The following is a 13,841-nucleotide window of genomic DNA, read 5'->3' on the forward strand; positions in this document are numbered from 1 at the left end:
GGTTAGTGTTAGTAACTAGAAAGCTGGCCAACAACTTCCAATTACCAATTAACTCTTGAGTATTCCAACTCAAGGGTCTCAAATATTAATCAACTCCAAAGTCAAGTTAAAGCCTACTCCATTGACATGGATGCCAAATTCGCATTCATGTGAAGGGAGTAGAAAGAAGACATGGCAATTAAACTCAATTGAAAATAATCAAGAAATAATGGAATCAAATAGGAAGTAAAAAGTAAGGACATAGAAAACAAACTAGAATGATAAAAACTTCACGGAGGTAGTAACTCTTTGTAATATCCAACTCAAAAGCATAAAACTAAGAATCCTAAATCCTAAAGAGAGGAGAGAGCCTCTCCCCCTCGAAACTACATCTAAAATCTAAAATTATGAAAAGTGAGAGAAGTCCCCTTGAATCCTCCACTCTGCAGCCTCTAATCTGTATTTTCTGGGCCGAGAACTAGGACAAAAATAGCCCAGAAATTGCTGGGGACGATTTTTGGGTCGCTGAATTTTCGTGCATGCGATGCGTGCGAGTAAAGCACTCATGCGCGTCGCCTAGCTGTATGGCCACTATGGTAAATTATATATCATTTTGAAGTCCCAGACGTTAGCTTTCCAACGTAACTAGAACCGCCTTGTTTGGACCTCTCTAGCTCAAGTTATGATCGATTGAGTGCGAAGAGGTCAGGGCTAACAAATTTACAGTTCCTTCAGCTTCCTGTATTCCTTCCACTTTTGCATGCTTCCTTTCCATTCTCTAAGCCATTTCCTGCCCTGTAATCTCTGAAAACACTTAACATACATATAAAGGCATCGAATAGCAATGAGAGAGGATTAAAATTAGCTAAATTAAGACCAAAGAAACATGTTTTCAATCATAGCACAAAATCAGGAAGGAAAATGTAAAACATGCAATTTCTATGAATAAGTGTGAGATTAGTGGATAAAATCCACTCAATTAAGCACAAGATATACGGTGCACGAAATTGTGATCATCAATGGCACCATCAACATGGTACGCTCAATTGCAATCTCAACTCTTTATCACAACTTCGCACAACTAACCAGTAAGTGCACTGGGTCGTCCAAGTAATAAACCTTACGCGAGTAAGGGTCGATCCCACGGAGATTGTTGGTATGAAGAAAACTATGGTAATCTTGTAAATCTCAGTCAGGCAGATTCAAATGCTTATGGAGGATTTATGATTAAAAGATAAATAAAACATAAGATAAAGATAGAGATACTTATGCAATTCATTGGTGAGAATTTCAGATAAGCGTATGGAGATGCTCTGTCCCTTCCGTCTCTCTGCTTTCCTACTGTCTTCATCCAATCCTTCTTACTCATTTCCATGGCAAGCTGTATGTTGGGCATCACCGTTGTCAATGGCTACAGTCCCGTCTTCTCAGTGAAAATGTTCAACGCGCTCTGTCACAGCATGGCTATTCATCTGTCGGTTCTCGATCATGTCAGAATAGAATCCAGTGATTCTTTTGCGTCTGTCACTAACGCCCCACAATCACGAGTTTGAAGCTCGTCACAGTCATTCAATCCTTGAATCCTACTCAGAATACCACAGACAAGGTTTAGAACTTCCGGATTCTCTTGAATGCCGCCATCAATTCTAGCTTATACCACGAAGATTCCGATTAAGGGATCCAAGAGATATCCACTCAATCTAAGGTAGAACGGAGGTGGTTGTCAGGCACACGTTCATGGGTGAGAATGATGATGAGTGTCATGGATCATCACATTCATCAAGTTGAGGAACAAGTGATATCTTAGAACAAGAATAAGTTGAATTGAATAGAAGAACAATAGTAATTGCATTAATACTCGAGGTACAGCAGAGCTCCACACCTTAATCTATGGTGTGTAGAAATTCCACCGTTGAAAATACATAAGAACAAGGTCTAGGCATGGCCGAATGGCCAGCCTCCCAATGATCTAAGAACTAGACGTCCAAAGATGATCCTCAGATCGCAAGTGATCAAAGGATGAAAATACAATAGCAAAATGTCCTATTTGTAGAGAACTAGTAGCCTAAGGTTTACAAAGATGAGTAAATGACATAAAAATCCACTTCTGGGCCCGCTTGGTGTGTGTTTGGGCTGAGCATTGAAGCTTTCATGTGTAGAGACTTTTCTTGGAGTTAAACGCCAGCTTTTGTGCCAGTTTGGGCATTTAACTCCCATTCTTGTGCCAGTTCTGGCGTTTTACGCCAGAATTCTTGAGCTGACATGGAACGCCTATTTGGGCCATCAAATCTCGGGCAAAGTATGGACTATTATACATTGATGGAAAGCCCAGGATGTGTACTTTCCAACGCAATTGAGAGCGCGCGAATTGGGCTTCTGTAGCTCCAGAAAATTTACTTCGAGTGCAGGGAGGTCAGAATCCAACAGCATCTGCAGTTCTTTTCAGCCTCTGAATCAGATTTTTGCTCAGATCCCTCAATTTCAGCCAGAAAATACCTGAAATCACAGAAAAACACACAAACTCATAGTAAAGTCCAGAAAAATGAATTTTAACTAAAAACTTCGGACCGGTTGCTAGTGGGAATGATTGAGCGTTGGATAAACTCCAACCATCCCCTAGCCACAGGCTTGAGATCATGCCTTCTCAGTTGAACCGGCTTTCCTCTTGAATCTCTCTTCCATTGAGCGCCCTCTTCACAAATGTCTATGAGGACTTGGTCCAACCTTTGATCAAAGTTGACCCTTCTAGTGTAAGGGTGTTCATCTCCTTGCATCATGGGCAAGTTGAATACCAATCTTACATTTTTCGGACTAAAATCTAAGCATTTCCCCCGAACCATTTTAAGCCAATTCTTTGGGTCCGGGTTCACACTTTGATCATGGTTCTTGGTGATCCATGCATTGGCATAGAACTCTTGAACCATTAAGATTCTGACTTGTTGAATGGGATTGGTAAGAACTTCCCAACCTCTTCTTTGGATCTCATGTCAGATCTCCGGATATTCACTCTTTTTGAGTTTGAAAGGGACCTCGGGGATCACCTTCTTCATGGCCTCAACTTCATAGAAGTGGTCTTGATGCACCCTTGAGATGAATCTCTCCATCTCCCATGACTCGGAGGTGGAAGCTTTTGTCTTTTCTTTCCTCTTTCTAGAGGTTTCTCCGGCCTTAGATGCCATAAATGGTTATGGAAAAACAAAAAGCAATGCTTTTACCACACCAAACTTAGAAGGTTTGCTCGTCCTCGAGCAAAAGAAGAAAGAAGAGAGTAGAAGAAGAAGAAGAAATAGAGGAGATTGAGGTGGCTTGGTGGTTCAGCCAAAGGGGAGAAGTAGTGTTTAGGTTGTGTGAGAATGAGGGGGTGAAGATGGGTTTATATAGGGGGGAGAGAGGGGTAGGGTTTGGTCATGTATGGGTGGGTTTGGGAGGGAAAGTGGTTTGAATTTGAATGGTGAGGTAGGTGGGGTTTTATGAAGGATGGATGTGAGTGGTGAAGAGAATGGTGGGATTTGATAGGTGAGGGGTTTTTGGGGAAGAGGTGTTGAGGTGATTGGTGAATGGGTGAACAAGAGAGAGAGTGGTGGGGTAGGTGGGGATCCTGTGGGGTCCACAGATCCTGAGGTGTCAAGGATAGCTCATCCCTGCACTAAGTGGTGAGCAAAAATGCTCCTTCTGCCAATCTTGGTGTTAAACACCGGGCTAGTGCCCATTTCTGGCGTTTAATGCCAGCTTGATGCCCATTCCTGGCGTTAAACGCCAGTCTGGTGCCCCTTTCTGGCGTTAAATGCCCAGAATGGTGCCAGACTAGGCGTTAAACACCCATTTGATGCCCTTACTGGCGTTTAAACGCCAGCAAGCTTTTCCTCCAGGGTGTGCTATTTTTCTTTCTGTTTTTCATTCTGTTTTTGCTTTTTCAATTGATTTTGTGACTTCCCATGATCATCAACCTACAAAAAACATAAAATAACAAAGGAAAATAGATAAATATAACATTGGGTTGCCTCCCAACAAGCGCTTCTTTAACGTCAGTAGCTTGACAGTGTGCTCTCATGGAGCCTTACAGATACTCAGAGCAATGTTGGAACCTCTCAACACCAAACTTAGAGTTTGAATGTGGGGGTTCAACATTAAACTTAGAAGTTGGTTGTGGCCTCCCAACACCAAACTTAGAATTTGACTGTGGAGGCTCTGTTTGACTCTATTTTGAGAGAAGCTCTTCATGCTTCCTCTCCATGGTAACAGAGGGATATCCTTGAGCCTTAAACACAAAGGATTCTTCATTCACTTGAATGATCAATTCTCCTCTGTCAACATCAATCACAGCCTTTGCTGTGGCTAGGAAGGGTCTGCCAAGGATGATGGATTCATCCATGCACTTCCCAGTCTCTAGGACTATGAAATCAACAGGGATGTAATGGTCTTCAACCTTTACCAGAACATCCTCTACAAGTCCATAAGCTTGTTTTCTTGAATTGTCTACCATCTCTAGTGAGATTTTTGCAGCTTGTACCTCAAAGACCCTAGCTTCTCCATTACATAGAGAGGCATGAGGTTTATGCTTGACCCTAGGTCACATAGAGCCTTCTCAAAGGTCATGGTGCCTATGGTACAAGGTATTGAGAACTTCCCAGGGTCCTGTCTCTTTTGAGGTAATTTCTGCCTAGACAAGTCATCCAGTTCTTTGGTGAACAAAGGGGGTTCATCCTCCCAAGTCTCATTACCAAATAACTTGTCATTTAGCTTCATGATTGCTCCAAGGTTCTTAGCAACTTGCTCTTCAGTGACATCTTCGTCCTCTTCAGAGGAAGAATACTCATCAAAGCTCATGAATGGCAGAAGTAAATCCAATGGAATCTCTATGGTCTCATTATGAGCCTCAGATTCCCATGGTTCCTCATTAGGGAACTCATTGGAGGCCAGTGGACGTCCATTGAGGTCTTCCTCAGTGGCGATCACTGCCTCTTCCTCCTCTCTAAGTTCGGCCATGTGGGTCATGTTAATGGCCTTGCATTCTCCTTTTGGATTCTCTTCTGTATTGCTTGAAAGAGTACTAGGAGCGAGTTCAGTAATTTTCTTGCTCAGTTGTCCCACTTGTGCCTCCAAATTCCTAATGGAGGACCTTGTTTCAGTCATGAAACTTTGAGTGGTTTTGATTAGATCAGAGACCATGGTTGCTAAGTCAGAGTGGCTCTACTTAGAATTCTCTGTCTATTGCTGAGAAGATGATGGAAAAGGCTTGCCATTGCTAAACCTATTTCTTCCACCATTATTGTTGTTGAAACCTTGTTGAGGTCTCTGTTGATCCTTCCATGAGAGATTTGGATGATTTCTCCATGAAGGATTATAGGTGTTTCCATAGGGTTCTCCCATGTAATTCACCTCTTCCATTGAAGGGTTCTCAGGATCATAAGCTTCTTCTTCAGATGAAGCGTCCTTGGTACTCACTGGTGCAGCTTGCATTCCAGACAGACTTTGAGAAATCATATTGACTTGCTGAGTCAATATTTTGTTCTGAGCCAGTATGGCATTCAGAGTATCAATCTCAAGAACTCCTTTCTTCTGATTCGTCCCATTGTTCACAGGATTCCTTTCAGAAGTGTACATGAATTGGTTATTTGCAACCATTTCAATCAGTTCCTGAGCTTCTGCAGGCGTCTTCTTCAGATGAAGAGATCCTCCAACAGAGCTATCCAATGACATCTTGGACAGTTCAGACAGACCATCATAAAAGATACCTATGATGCTCCATTCAGAAAGCATGTCAGAGGGACACTTTCTGATCAATTGTTTGTATCTTTCCCAAGCTTCATAGAGGGATTCACCTTCCTTCTGTCTGAAGGTTTGAACTTCCATTCTAAGTTTACTCAATTTTTGAGGTGGAAAGAACTTTGCCAAGAAGGCATTGACTAGCTTTTCCCAAGAGTTCAGGCTTTCTTTAGGTTGTGAGTCCAACCATATCCTAGCTCTGTCTCTTACAGCAAAAGGGAATAGCATAAGTCTGTAGACCTCAGGGTCAACCCCATTGGTCTTGACAGTGTCACAGATTTGTAAGAATTCAGCTAAAAACTGATGAGGATCTTCCAATGGAAGTCCATGGAACTTGCAATTCTGTTGCATTAGAGAAACTAATTGAGGCTTAAGCTCAAAGTTGTTTGCTCCAATGGCAGGGATAGAGATGCTTCTCCCATAGAAGTCGGGAGTAGGTGCAGTAAAGTCACCCAGCACATTTCCTTGCATTGTTGGCATTATTGTTGTTTTCGGCTGCCAATATCTTCTTCTTGTTTGAAGATCTCTGTTAGGTCCCCTCCAGAGAGTTGTGCTTTAGCTTCTCTTAGCTTTCGCTTCAAGGTCCTTTCAGGTTCAGGGTCAGCCTCAACAAGAATGCTTTTGTCTTCGTTCCTGCTCATATGAAAGAGAAGAGAACAAGAAAATATGGAATCCTCTATGTCACAGTATAGAGATTCCTTGAGGTGTCAAAGGAAAAGAAAAATAGAAGGAGGAGGTAGAAGAATTCGAACTTATCAAGAGGGATAGAGTTCGAATTGTTCATTGAGGAGGAGTGTTAGTCCATAAATAGAAGGATGTTAGAAGAGGGGAAGAAATTTTCTAAACCTTTTGAAAAATTGAAGAATGATTTTTGAAAAATATGATTGGGAAAGAAATAAAGTGATTTTTGAAAAAGATTTTGAAATTAGAAATCAAAAGATATGATTGAAAAATATTTTGAAAAAGATGTGATTAAAAGATATGATTGAAAAGATATAGTTTTAAAAAGATATGATTGAGAAGATATGATTTGAAAAACAATTTAAAAAGATTTGATTTTGAAAATTAATGACCTGCCTAACAAGAAAGATATGATTCAGACATTAAACCTTTCTCAACAGAAAAGGAAACATACTTGAAATGTTGAATCAAATCATTAATTGATAGCAAGTATTTTTTAAAAATGGAAAGAAATTGATTTTGAAAAGATATGATTGAAAAGATATGATTTAAAAAAGATATGATTGAAAAGATATGATTTGAAAAAGATTTGATTTTGAAAAATCATGAAAACTTGAAAAAAAAAATTGAATTAAAAACAAAATCTTCCCTCTTGTGCCATCCTGGCGTTAAACACCCAGAATGGTATCCATCCTGGCGTTTAACGCCCAAAACTCACCCCTTTTGGGCGTTAAACGCCCAGCCAGGCACCCTGGCTGGCATTTAAACGCCAGTTTTCCTTCCTCATTGGGCGTTTTGAACGCCCAGCTTTTTCTATGTAATTCCTCTGCTGTATGTTCTGAATCTTCAATTCTCTGTATTATTGACTTGAAAAGACACAAATTAAAAATTTTTTAGATTTTTAATAATGAGACTAAGATCAAATAAACAATGCATGCAAGACACCAAACTTAGAAGTTTGTATACTATTGACACTAACAAAATGAGAATGCATATGAGAAGCAACAAAACACTCAAGACAAGAGAATTTAAAGATCAGAACAAGGAAATCATCAAGAACAACTTGAAGATCAATTAAGACACATGAATGAATTCAAAAAATGCAAGAAGAATAGAAACATACAATTGACACCAAACTTAGAATGAGACACTAGACTCAACAAGAAACATAAAATATTTTTGGTTTTTATGATTTTGTAATTTTTTTTTTTTGGTTTTTTCGAAAATTGAGTGAAAAAGAAAATAAGGATATCAAAATTCTTAATGAGAATTCCAGGAATCATGCAATGTTAGTCTAAAGCTTTAGTCTAAAGAAATTAGACATGGCTAGCCAATCTTCAGCAGGATATTGCATTCAAGAGCTAAATTGATGAGAATCAATCAGCTTTGGTGATGATGAAAACATCACCTTGAAACACTAGAATTCATTCTTAAAAATTCTGAAGAAAAATACCTAATCTAAGCAACAAGATGAGCCGTCAGTTGTCCAAACTTAAACAATCCCCGGCAACGGAGTCAAAAACTTGGTGCACAAAATTGTGATCATCAATGGCACCATCAACATGGTATGCTCAATTGCAATCTCAACTCTTTATCACAACTTCGCATAACTAACCAGCAAGTGCACTGGGTCGTCCAAGTAATAAACCTTACGCGAGTAAGGGTCGATCCCACGAAGATTGTTGGTATGAAGCAAGCTATGGTCATCTTGTAAATCTCAGTCAGGCATATTCAAATGGTTATGGAGGATTTATGATTAAAAGATAAATAAAACATAAGATAAAGATAGAGATACTTATGCAATTCATTGGTGAGAATTTCAGATAAGCGTATGGAGATGCTCTGTCCCTTCCGTCTCTCTGCTTTCCTATTGTCTTCATCCAATCCTTCTTACTCCTTTCCATGGCAAGCTGTATGTTGGACATCACCGTTGTCAATGGCTACAATGCCGTCCTCTCAGTGAAAATGTTCAACGCGCTCTATCACAGCACGGCTATTCATCTGTCGGTTCTCGATCATGTCGGAATAGAATCCAGTGATTCTTTTGCGTCTGTCACTAACGCCCCACAATCGCGAGTTTGAAGCTCGTCACAGTCATTCAATCCTTGAATCCTACTCAGAATACCACAGAAAAGGTTTAGACCTTCCAGATTCTCTTGAATGCCGCCATCAATTCTAGCTTATACCACGAAGATTCCGATTAAGGGATCCAAGAGATATCCACTCAATCTAAGGTCGAACGGAGGTGGTTGTCAGGCACACATTCATAGGTGAGAATGATGATGAGTGTCATGGATCATCACATTCATCAAGTTGAGGAACAAGTGATATCTTAGAACAAGAATAAGCTGAATTGAATAGAAGAACAATAGTAATTGCATTAATACTCGAGGTACAGCAGAGCTCCACACCTTAATCTATGGTGTGTAGAAACTCCACCGTTGAAAATACATAAGAACAAGGTCTAGGCATGGCCGAATGGCCAGCCTCCCAATGATCTAAGAACTAGACGTCCAAAGATGATCCTCAGATCTCAAGTGATCAAAAGATGAAAATACAATAGCAAAAGGTCCTATTTGTAGAGAACTAGTAGCCTAAGGTTTACAAAGATGAGTAAATGACATAAAAATCCACTTCTGGGCCCGCTTGGTGTGTGTTTGGGCTGAGCATTGAAGCTTTCATGTGTAGAGACTTTTCTTGGAGTTAAACGCCAGCTTTTGTGCCAGTTTGGGCGTTTAACTCCCATTCTTGTGCCAGTTCTGGTGTTTTACGCCAAAATTCTTGAGCTGACTTGGAACGCCTGTTTGGGCCATCAAATCTCGGGCAAAGTATGGACTATTATACATTGCTGGAAAGCCCAGGATGTCTACCTTCCAACGCAATTAAGAGCGCACCAATTGGGCTTCTGTAGCTCCAGAAAATTCACTTCGAGTGCAGGGAGGTCAGAATCCAACAGCATCTGCAGTCCTTTTCAGCCTCTGAATCAGATTTTTGCTCAGATCCCTCAATTTCAGCCAGAAAATACCTGAAATCACAGAAAAACACACAAACTCATAGTAAAGTCCAGAAAAGTGAATTTTAACTAAAAACTAATAAAAATATAATAAAAACTAACTAAAACATACTAAAAACATACTAAAAACCATGCCAAAAAGCGTATAAATTATCCGCTCATCAATATACCACGAAATAGTGGTGCATCAAATCTCCCCACACTTAAACATTAGCATGTCCTCATGCTAAGCTCAAGAGAAACTATAAGAGTGAGGAGGAATGGTAGGATGTATGAAATGCAACCTATTTATATGAATGCAACTAAATGCAGAATGCTTTTACCTACTTGGTTAAAAGTAAATAAATCTTCAAGAAAAAAATGACCTGGATTCCACTAATTGAAATCATAAAATTGAAGTACAAATAATTTGCAAGAAGAAGATAGCTCATGAAAGCCGAGAACAAAGAATCGAGCATCGAACCCTCACCAGAAGTGTATACACTCTAATCACTCAAGTGTTTAAGGTTCGATTCTCTCAATTCTCTACTAATCTTGCTTTCTAAGGCTTGGTCTTCATCTAACAATCAACAAAAATTTAATGCACCAATACACAAATCAAGAGGTCTTTTGAGGGGTTGTAATGGGGCTAGGGTCAAGGTAGGATTGTATTTGGCCAAGTGGACTAAAATCTGAATCCTTAATTAACCTAAACTTCCCACCTAACATAAGACAATCCATGTAATTAAAATGCAATATCTAACTTCCCATTAACTGTGTTTTTCACATATTCATGCATTCTAAATTTAAGTACAACTCATATGCATTGATATCACCATTTACTTTGGGACATTTTGTCCTTTTTTTCTTTTTTTTGCTCTTTTTCTTTTATTTTTCTTGTATTTTTTTCTTTTCTTTGTTTTTTCCAATGCATATGATTAAGGTATTGAATGCATAACCATGTCCTCGACATTTTTCACATTTTCTCAAGAATATAGAACACCCAATTCTCAAACCAGATATTTTCAATCCCAACTTTCCCACACTTAATTCATGAACACTCTCACTAGTCTAAGTGATGAGCGGATAATTTATACGCTTTTTGGCATTGTTTTTAGATAGTTTTTAGTATGATCTAGTTACTTTTAGGGATGTTTTCATTAGTTTTTTATGTTAAATTCACATTTCTGGACTTTACGATGATTTTGTGTGTTTGTCTGCGATTTCAGGTATTTTCTGGCTGAAATTGAGGGACCTGAGCAAAACTCTGAAAAAAGGCTGACAAAGGACTGCTGATGCTGTTGGAATCTGACCTCCCTACACTCGAAATGGATTTTCTGGAGCTACAGAACTTCAAATGGCGTGTTCTCAACGATGTTGGAAAGTAGACATCCAGAGCTTTCCATCAATATATAACAGTTCATACTTTATTTGCAATTAGATGACGTAAACTGGCGCTCAACGCCAGTTCCATGCTGCATTTTGGAGTCAAACGCCAGAAACACGTCACGAACCAGAGTTGAATGCCCAAAACATGTTACAACTTGGCGTTCAACTCCAAGAGAAGCCTCAGCTCGTGGATAGATCAAGCTCAGCCCAAGCACACACCAAGTGGGCCCCAGAAGTGGATTTATGCATCAATTACTTACTTCTGTAAACCCTAGTAGCTAGTTTAGTATAAATAAGACATTTTACTATTGTACTAGTTGTCTTTTGACCAAATCTTTGGACGTTTAGTTCTTAGATCTGGGGGCTGGCCATTTGGCCATGCCTGGACCTTTCACTTATATATTTTCAATGGTGGAGTTTCTACACACCATAGATTAAGGGTGTGGAGCTCTGCTGTACCTCAAGTTTTAATGCAATTACAACTATTTTCTATCCAATTCGATTTATTCCTGTTCTAAGATATTCGTTGCACTTCAACTTGATGAATGTGATGATCCGTGACACTCATCATCATTCTCACCTATGAACGTGCGTGACTGACAACCACTTCCGTTCTACCTTAGACCGGGCGCATATCTCTTGGATTTCTTGATCAGAATCTTCATGGTATAAGCTAGAATTGATGGCGGCATTCATGGGAATCCGGAAAGTCTAACCTTGTCTGTGGTATTCCGAGTAGGATTCTGGGATTGAATAACTGTGACAAGCTTCAAACTCTTGAAGGTTGGGCGTTAGTGACAGATGCAAAAGAATCATGGGATTCTATTCCAACCTGATTGAGAACCGACAGATGATTAGCCGTGCTGTGACAGAGCATTTGGACCATTTTCACTGAGAGGATGGGATGTAGCCATTGACAACGGTGATGCCCTACATACAGCTTGCCATAGAAAGGAGTGATAAAAAACTGGAGGAAGAAGTAGAAAAACAAAGATTCAGAAGGAACACAGCACCTCCATACACCTATCTGAAATTCCCACCATTGAATTACATGAGTAACTTTATCTTTATTTCCTGTTTATTTTATTTATCTTTTAATTATCTAATCCAATCACATTTGAATCCGCCTGACTGCGATTTACAAGATGACCATAGCTTGCTTCATACCAACAATCTCTGTGGGATCGACCCTTACTCACGTAAGGTTTATTACTTGGACGACCCAGTACACTTGCTGGTTAGTTGTGCGGAGTTGTGACTAAGTGTAATTCACGTGTGAGAGCTATCAAACTATTGGAGCCACAGTTGATGATCACAATTCCGTGCACCAAGTTTTTGGTGCCGTTGCCGGGGATTGTTCGAGTATGGACAACTGACGATTCATCTTGTTGCTCAGATTAGGTAATTTTCTTTCCAAAAAAAAAATTTCAAAAATCTTTCAAAAATTTGTCTTTATTTTTTCTTGCTTTTTTTAAAAATTCATGCATTCATGGTGTTCTTCATGATCTTCAAGTTGTTCTTGGTAAGCCTTCTTGTTTGATCTTGATGTTTTCTTGTTTTGTATCTTTTGTTGTTTTTCATATGCATTTTTTGTTTGTTAGAGTCCAAGCATTAAAGAATTCTAAGTTTGGTGCCTTGCATGTTTTCTTTGCATCAAAAATTTTTCAAAAATATGTTTTTGATGTTCATCATGATCTTCAAAGTGTTCTTGGTTTTCATCTTGACATTCATAGTGTTCTTGCATGCATTATGTGTTTTGATTCATAATTTTCATGTTATGAGTCATTTTTTATGTTTTTCTCTCTCATAATTAAAAATTTAAAAATAAAAAAAATATATTTTCCTTAATTTTCTCATAATTTTCAAAAATTTGAGTTGACTTAGTCAAAAATTTTTAAAATTAGTTGTTTCTTACAAGTAAAGTCAAATTTTCAATTTTAAAAATCTTATCTTTTCAAAACTTTTTCAAAAATCAAATCTTTTTCATTTTTCTTATTAATTTTCGAAATTTTCTTTTTAAAAATTTTTTTTTTAAATTTTTTTTCTTAATTTTATCTTTATTTTCAAAAATTAGCTAACAATTAATGTGATTGATTCAAAAATTTGAAGTTGTTACTTTCTTGTTAAGAAAGGTTCAATCTTTAAATTCTAGAATCTTATCTTTTAGTTTCTTGTTAGTTAAGTAATTAATTTTAATTTTAAAAAAAAATTAAATCTATCTTATCCTATCTTTTATATCATACCTTTTTCAAAATTTTATCTTTTTCAAAAATTTGATTTTAAAATATCTTTTCTAACTTCTTAACATCTTATCTTTTCAAATTTGATTTTCAAATCTTTTTCAACTAACTATTTGACTTTTTGTTTGTTTCTTAACTTTTTCAAAACCACCTAACTACTTTTCCCTCTCTAATTTTCGAAAATACCTCCCTCTTTTTCAAAAATTCTTTTTAATTAACTAATTGTTTTAAATTTTAATTTTAATTCTATCTCATCTTTATTTTTCAAAAATCATTTAACTCCTTTTTAAAATTTATTTTCGAATTCTCTCTCTCATCTTCTTCTATTTATTTATTCATTTACTAACACTTCTCTTCACTTCTCTTCATCTCCAATCACTGCCTCTATCCTTACCCTTGTGTTTGGATTCTCCTTTCTTTATTCTTTTCTTCTTCTACTAATAATAAAGATCCTCTTTACTGTGACATAGAGGATTCCTCTTCCTTTTCTTGTTCTCTTCTCTTTCATATGAGCAGGAACAAGGAAAAAAGCACTCTTGTTGAAGCTGATCCTGAACCTGAAAGGACTCTGAAAAGGAAACTAAGAGAAGCTAAATTACAACAATCCAGAGGCAACCTTTCTGAAATTTTCGAACAAGAGAAGGAGATGGCAGCCGAACCCAACAACAATAATGCAAGGAGGATGCTTGGTGATTTTACTAAACCCACGTCCAAGTTTGATGGAAGAAGCATCTCAATTCCTGCCATTGGAGCAAACAATTTTGAGCTGAAACCTCAATTAGTTGCTCTAATGC

General features: G+C 38.1%; 1 non-coding gene across 1 annotated transcript; it reads left to right on the forward strand.

Moving 5' to 3' along the window:
- The first annotated feature begins 5,733 nt into the window (after positions 1-5,733).
- LOC130971577 (small nucleolar RNA R71) lies at positions 5,734-5,841 on the forward strand. Its single transcript, XR_009082789.1, has one exon. It is a non-coding gene; the product is annotated as a small nucleolar RNA R71 (small nucleolar RNA).
- Positions 5,842-13,841: the final 8,000 nt, after the last annotated feature.

The sequence above is a fragment of the Arachis stenosperma genome, chromosome 3 (assembly GCF_014773155.1).
Source record: "Arachis stenosperma cultivar V10309 chromosome 3, arast.V10309.gnm1.PFL2, whole genome shotgun sequence".
Taxonomy (NCBI): domain Eukaryota; kingdom Viridiplantae; phylum Streptophyta; class Magnoliopsida; order Fabales; family Fabaceae; genus Arachis; species Arachis stenosperma.